The sequence below is a fragment of the Euprymna scolopes genome, chromosome 46, assembly GCF_053919585.1.
Source record: "Euprymna scolopes isolate OS-2025 chromosome 46, ASM5391958v1, whole genome shotgun sequence".
Classification (NCBI taxonomy): domain Eukaryota; kingdom Metazoa; phylum Mollusca; class Cephalopoda; order Sepiida; family Sepiolidae; genus Euprymna; species Euprymna scolopes.
This window is the reverse complement of record NC_136527.1, coordinates 61,003,687-61,012,313: the sequence shown is the minus strand read 5'-3', so window position 1 is coordinate 61,012,313 and position 8,627 is coordinate 61,003,687. Positions and strand designations below refer to the sequence as shown.

General features: G+C 22.8%; 1 long non-coding RNA gene across 1 annotated transcript in view; it reads left to right on the top strand.

Moving 5' to 3' along the window:
- LOC145271021 (uncharacterized) overlaps positions 1-3,768 on the top strand; it is a 13,564-nt gene extending 9,796 nt beyond the window's left edge. The window contains exon 2 of the long non-coding RNA XR_013865657.1: positions 901-3,768. This is a non-coding gene — a long non-coding RNA (uncharacterized LOC145271021). The remainder of the gene's footprint in view (positions 1-900) is intronic.
- Positions 3,769-8,627: the final 4,859 nt, after the last annotated feature.

The window sequence follows — 8,627 nt, the reverse complement described above, 5'->3', positions numbered from 1 at the left end:
AATATTGACTAATAAATCCAAAACTTCAATAAAAACACAGTGTTCAACCTTTTTTCTGTTTTTGTCGTCGTTTGCAGTAAAACAAAATGGCGACTTTTGAAAACTATTACAGATAATTGGATAACAAAGGTTTTAATATCATAAAACCCACAGAATTTTGATCGTCGACTATATGTAAATTTGAATAATGAAAATCTTTTATACATTAACAGCAACAACAATTAAGATATGGATAAGCACGGCTTATCATTTAAAACAAAGTCTAATGCAAATAAGCATATGCGAACACACATTGGAGAGAAACTTTGTTCATGTCTAGTTTGCGACTTGTTGTTCACAAGAAGATGTTAGCTAAAAAGACATAAGCAAACAAACACTTGAGTAGAAGTTAGTGTCCTCAACGATGCTGGGTTAAACAGAGCTGAAGGGAAAACATAACGAAATACGAACGTCAACAAGTTATGACATGAAAAGGAACTGGAATCTTACCATTCCAGTTATTATAGGAGCAACTGAACTCGTGAAAAAGAATTTCGAAAACTACCTCGCAAATATACCTGGTGAACCAAGTGCAAGAGAGATTCAAACAACTACACTTAAAGAGACTCAGAATCTTAAAATGATTTCTCGGTTGGAATATCTGAGTTAGCAGGTGAATGTTTGGCATCCGGTAGGATGCCCCATCCCCAGCTTGAACAAATTGAGAAAATTTCTTAAAAAATGAAATGAAACAAAAAAGTACATAGTAACATAATCGACTAAAGATAAAGTTTTTTTTTATTGCAGAGGTTGTTCAATAACTACTGTCCCTGACCCACTTCTAGTTGTCTGATCTTTCTGAAATCTTGCAAAGTTTTTATTTTGTGTGAATAATAACAAATATATCTTATATATTCGCAGGTGACAGCAATAAGAAAGGCACGTGAAACTAGTTTGTAAAGAAAGGAGATAATGAATTCAATACCAGGAGAGCGACATCATTCTTGTGAAGTGTGTGGCTTATCCTTTGCAAAAAAGTCGAACGCAACAAGACATATGCGAATACACACTGGAGAGAAACTTTGTTCATGTCAAGTTTGTGGCTCGTCGTTTACAAGAAAATGTCAGCTAAGAATACATATGCGAACACACACTGGAGAGAAACCATATTTTTGTGAATCATGTGACTCGTTATTCAAGACAAAGGCTCACCTGAAGAGACACAAGCTTAGCCATACAGCAACGAAACCATATTCTTGTGAAGTATGTGGTTCTTCTTTTAACGCAAATGCTGATTTAAAAATACATTTTCGAACTCATACTGGTGAAAAGCCACATTCTTGTGAAGTCTGTGGTTCATCTTTTATAACATCATCAAATTTAAAACGACATATTCGCATACATACTGGAGAGAGACCTCACGGTTGTCAAGTATGCGGCTCTTCTTTTACAACAAAATTTGATTTAGATAGACACATACGTAGTCACAACCGGGAGAGGCCTTATTCTTGTGAAATATGTGGATCTTCATTCACGACAAAGTCTGACTTGAATACACACATACGTAGTCACACGGGTGAGAAACCTGCTTCCTGTCATGTGTGCGGCTCTTCTTTTACAACAACATCGATGCTAAAGAGACACCTGCGAACACACACAGGAGAAACAGATCATCGAACATCTAGGAACAGTATGTAGTCACACTTATGAGAGAAATTCAGTGTTTATTAGACACGATGTTCGAGTGTGTCTAACGTCTCTCTGTGCGTTTGTCAAAACAACTTCGCATGAGGATACTTTTCCCTAGAAATAAACCCTGACCAAATATTCAAAATCACATTTCGTATTCACTGCCCAAATAAGATCTTCTCCCTATGGCTAACCGAAATTAGCTTTTACAAGGAATGGTACACCTTCTCCAAGTGATGTTGCCTCAAGTAATAGCACGAAACGGGATACTCCACCAGACTAGATGAATTCTTGTCCTGGAATCCAGTAAGACCAAAATAAATGATATACTACAACATATAAAAATTGGTTAATAGAGGAAAGGAAAATTATGTTCTCAATTTCTTTACTAACTCAGTGTTTGATAGATAAAGAACTTAAATGAAACATTTGAATATCTATGTATCTCATATAGCGTTCAAGTGTTAGCCTGGAGGTAGTTGACCTCTTGATTGTTGAGAAGTTCAACTGAAAGAAATAAAACAATGAGAGGTGTTATCCCTGTGAAATATGTGGCTTTTTTTTACAGCAAAGTTTGACTTCTGTAGTCACACTGGTGAAAAACCTGCGTCCTGTCACGCTAAAGAGGCACCTGCAAACACACGTTAGAAGCGATATTCTTGTTGAGTGTGTGAGTCAGCATTCCCCCAGAAATCTTCAAATCCACATCAGGTTAACATTGGAAATCAGGAGATCAGGCGAGAATAATTGATGAGCTTTTAAAAAGATCCGTGCTTTCAGCAAAAACAACAAGTGCAAGTTCTGCCACGCAGGAAAAGATAGTTTTTGCCAACTATCATCCAGCTGTAAAGTCCTGTTGGGGGGGGGGGGAGCTATTATACAATGCGACGCAATGAAGTATGTAAGTATCTTCACTGGAAAATCTGCAAAAACTTGAATATCCAACGTAGTAGCAAATCTTTGGAACATGTTTACCAGAAAGAACAGTTGGAAATAAGTTATACACCATCCACTATGACTATGAAATTTTGACAGCTACATAACTAGAAAATGGGGTGATTAAGCCGACATAGTGATATGGGAGAAGATTGAAAAAGTGGCAAGCCTAGTTAAAGTAAACGTCTCTAATGATTCTGGTCTTAACAAAGCTGAGAGGGAGAAAAATAACAAAATACCAAGGGTTAGGGTTATGTATGACATGAAAAGAAACTAGAATCTTAAGAATATATCAATGATACCAGTCATTATACGAGCAACTAGGCTAATAAAAAAAGAACTTCTAAAATGGTCTGGTGAATATACCCAGTGAACCAAGGGCAAGAGAAATACAAACAATTGCACTTAAGGGGACGGTTAGAACCTTAAAATGATCTCTCGGTTGGAGTAACTAGAATAATTGGAGAGACTTTGGCATCCTTTAGAATGTCCCATCCTCAGCGAAAACAAAATGAAAACATTTAAACAGAAATGTCATTTTAAAAGTCAAATGCAAAAACAAATTAAACACGATAAAGAATCAGGAAAGAGAGCTCATCACTAATTGTGAAAGGATGTATTTGTATTTTCTTCATTTCTTTCAGTTTCTTTTTCTATATCATTAAAATACAGCATGCCACACACAATATCTTTGTATAGCTGTGGAGTATGAGAAAAAAGACACATATTACATGCAATAAAAACAATAAAAAATATACATTATATTACACATAATACAACCAATAAATATACACATTATACAGGGTGGGCCAAAATAAGGGTCCTATCTTTAAATTTGAATAACTTCCACAAAATAAAAGTTAAACTCACCAAACTTTATGTGTGTGTAGACTGACCCTTCCGAGATTTTTTGGAAATAAACAAAACAAATTTTGGCCGAAAAACACTTCTTAAAACTTACATGAATTTATGAATTTTAAAAAACAGGACCCTTATTTTGGCCCACCCTGTATTACAAGAAATAAAAAGATTGAAAATACATATTTTACATGTGAAAAAAAATAAAAATACACATTATATTACGTGTAATAACAAGCCCAAACATACACATTATATTACACACAATAAAAACATTACTAACATACATTTTACACATACTAAACACAATAAACATACACATTATATTACATGTAATACACACAAAAAATACACATTATATTACACATAATAAAAACAATAAAAGTCCACATTATATTACATGTAATACACACAATAAACATACACATTATATTACATGTAATAAAAACAATAAAAATACACATTATATTACATGTAATAAAAACAAATAAAAATACACATTATATTACATGTAATAAAAACAAATTAAAATACACATTATATTACATGTAATAAAAACAATAAACATACACATTATATTACATGTAATAAAAACAATAAAAATACACATTATATTACATGTAATAAAAATAATACATATACACATTATATTACATGTAATTAACACAAAAGAATACACATTATATTACACATAATAAAAACTAATAAAAACACATTATATTACATGTAATAAAAACACATAAAAATACACATTATATTACATGTAATAAAAACAATAAAAATACACATTATATTACATGTAATAAACACAAAAAATACACATTATATTACACATAATAAAAACAACAAAAGTCCACATTATATTACATGTAATAAAAACAATAACAATACACATTATATTACATGTAATAAAAACAATAAAAATAAACATTATATTACATGTAATAAAAACAAATAAAAATACACATTATATTACATGTAATAAAAACAAATAAAAATAAACATTATATTACATGTAATAAAAACAATAAAAATACAAATTATATTACATGTAATAAAAACAATAAAAATAAACATTATATTACATGTAATAAAAACAAATAAAAATACACATTATATTACATGTAATAAAAACAATAAAAATACAAATTATATTACATGTAATAAAAACAATAAAAATAAACATTATATTACACATAATAAAAACAAATAAAAACACATTATATTACATGTAATAAAAACACATAAAAATACACATTATATTACATGTAATAAAAACAATAAAAATACACATTATATTACATGTAATAAACACAAAAAATACACATTATATTACACATAATAAAAACAACAAAAGTCCACATTATATTACATGTAATAAAAACAATAACAATACACATTATATTACATGTAATAAAAACAAATAAAAATAAACATTATATTACATGTAATAAAAACAATAAAAATACAAATTATATTACATGTAATAAAAACAATAAAAATAAACATTATATTACATGTAATAAAAACAAATAAAAATAAACATTATATTACATGTAATAAAAACAAATAAAAATACACATTATATTACATGTAATAAAAACAATAAAAATACACATTATATTACATGTAATAAAAACAATAAAAATACACATTATATTACATGTAATAAAAACAAATAAAAATACACATTATATTACATGTAATAAAAACAAATAAAAATACACATTATATTACATGTAATAAAAACAAATAAAAATGCACATTATATTACATGTAATAAAAACAATAAAAATAAACATTATATTACATGTAATAAAAACATAAAAATACACATTATATTACATGTAATAAAAACAATAAAAATAAACATTATATTACATGTAATAAAAACAAATAAAAATAAACATTATATTACATGTAATAAAAACAATAAAAATACAAATTATATTACATGTACTAAAAAAATTAAAAATACAAATTATATTACATGTAATAAAAACAATAAAAATAAACATTATATTACATGTAATAAAAACAAATAAAAATAAACATTATATTACATGTAATAAAAACATAAAAATACACATTATATTACATGTAATAAAAACAATAAAAATAAACATTATATTACATGTAATAAAAACAAATAAAAATAAACATTATATTACATGTAATAAAAACAATAAAAATACAAATTATATTACATGTAATAAAAACAAATAAAAATAAACATTATATTACATGTAATAAAAACAAATAAAAATAAACATTATATTACATGTAATAAAAACAAATAAAAATGCACATTATATTACATGTAATAAAAACAATAAAAATACAAATTATATTACATGTAATAAAAACAATAAAAATAAACATTATATTACATGTAATAAAAACAAATAAAAATACACATTATATTACATGTAATAAAAACAATAAAAATACAAATTATATTACATGTAATAAAAACAATAAAAATAAACATTATATTACATGTAATAAAAACAAATAAAAATAAACATTATATTACATGTAATAAAAACAATAAAAATACAAATTATATTACATGTAATAAAAACAAATAAAAATAAACATTATATTACATGTAATAAAAACAATAAAAATACAAATTATATTACATGTAATAAAAACAATAAAAATAAACATTATATTACATGTAATAAAAACAATAAAAATACAAATTATATTACATGTAATAAAAACAATAAAAATAAACATTATATTACATGTAATAAAAACAAATAAAAATAAACATTATATTACATGTAATAAAAACAATAAAAATAAACATTATATTACATGTAATAAAAACAAATAAAAATAAACATTATATTACATGTAATAAAAACAAATAAAAATAAACATTATATTACATGTAATAAAAACAATAAAAATACACATTATATTACATGTAATAAAAACAAATAAAAATACACATTATATTACATGTAATAAAAACAATAAAAATACAAATTATATTACATGTAATAAAAACAAATAAAAATGCACATTATATTACATGTAATAAAAACAATAAAAATAAACATTATATTACATGTAATAAAAACAATAAAAATACACATTATATTACATGTAATAAAAACAATAAAAATAAACATTATATTACATGTAATAAAAACAATAAAAATAAACATTATATTACATGTAATAAAAACAAATAAAAATAAACATTATATTACATGTAATAAAAACAATAAAAATACAAATTATATTACATGTACTAAAAAAATTAAAAATACAAATTATATTACATGTATTAAAAACAATAAAAACGCACATTATATTACATGTAATAAAAACAAATAAAAATACACATTATATTACATGTAATAAAAACAATAAAAATAAACATTATATTACATGTAATAAAAACAATAAAAATAAACATTATATTACATGTAATAAAAACAATAAAAATAAACATTATATTACATGTAATAAAAACAAATAAAAATAAACATTATATTACATGTAATAAAAACAATAAAAATACAAATTATATTACATGTACTAAAAAAATTAAAAATACAAATTATATTACATGTATTAAAAACAATAAAAACGCACATTATATTACATGTAATAAAAACAAATAAAAATACACATTATATTACATGTAATAAAAACAATAAAAATAAACATTATATTACATGTAATAAAAACAATAAAAATAAACATTATATTACATGTATTAAAAACAATAAAAACGCACATTATATTACATGTAATAAAAACAAATAAAAATACACATTATATTACATGTAATAAAAACAATAAAAATACACATTATATTACATGTATTAAAAACAATAAAAACGCACATTATATTACATGTAATAAAAACAAATAAAAATACACATTATATTACATGTAATAAAAACAATAAAAATACACATTATATTACATGTAATAAAAACAATAAAAATAAACATTATATTACATGTAATAAAAACAAATAAAAATAAACATTATATTACATGTAATAAAAACAATAAAAATACAAATTATATTACATGTACTAAAAAAATTAAAAATACAAATTATATTACATGTATTAAAAACAATAAAAACGCACATTATATTACATGTAATAAAAACAAATAAAAATACACATTATATTACATGTAATAAAAACAATAAAAATACAAATTATATTACATGTACTAAAAAAATTAAAAATACAAATTATATTACATGTATTAAAAACAATAAAAACGCACATTATATTACATGTAATAAAAACAAATAAAAATACACATTATATTACATGTAATAAAAACAATAAAAATACACATTATATTACATGTATTAAAAACAATAAAAACGCACATTATATTACATGTAATAAAAACAAATAAAAATACACATTATATTACATGTAATAAAAACAATAAAAATACACATTATATTACATGTAATAAAAACAATAAAAATACACATTATATTACATGTAATAAAAACAAATAAAAATACACATTATATTACATGTAATAAAAACAAATAAAAATACAAATTATATTACATGTAATAAAAACAATAAAAATACACATTATATTACATGTAATAAAAACAATAAAAATACACATTATATTACATGTAATAAAAACAAATAAAAATACACATTATATTACATGTAATAAAAACAAATAAAAATAAACATTATATTACATGTAATAAAAACAATAAAAATAAACATTATATTACATGTAATAAAAACAAATAAAAATAAACATTATATTACATGTAATAAAAACAATAAAAATACACATTATATTACATGTAATAAAAACAAATAAAAATAAACATTATATTACATGTAATAAAAACAATAAAAATAAACATTATATTACATGTAATAAAAACAATAAAAATACACATTATATTACATGTAATAAAAACAATAAAAATACAAATTATATTACATGTACTAAAAAAATTAAAAATACAAATTATATTACATGTATTAAAAACAATAAAAACGCACATTATATTACATGTAATAAAAACAAATAAAAATACACATTATATTACATGTAATAAAAACAATAAAAATACAAATTATATTACATGTACTAAAAAAATTAAAAATACAAATTATATTACATGTATTAAAAACA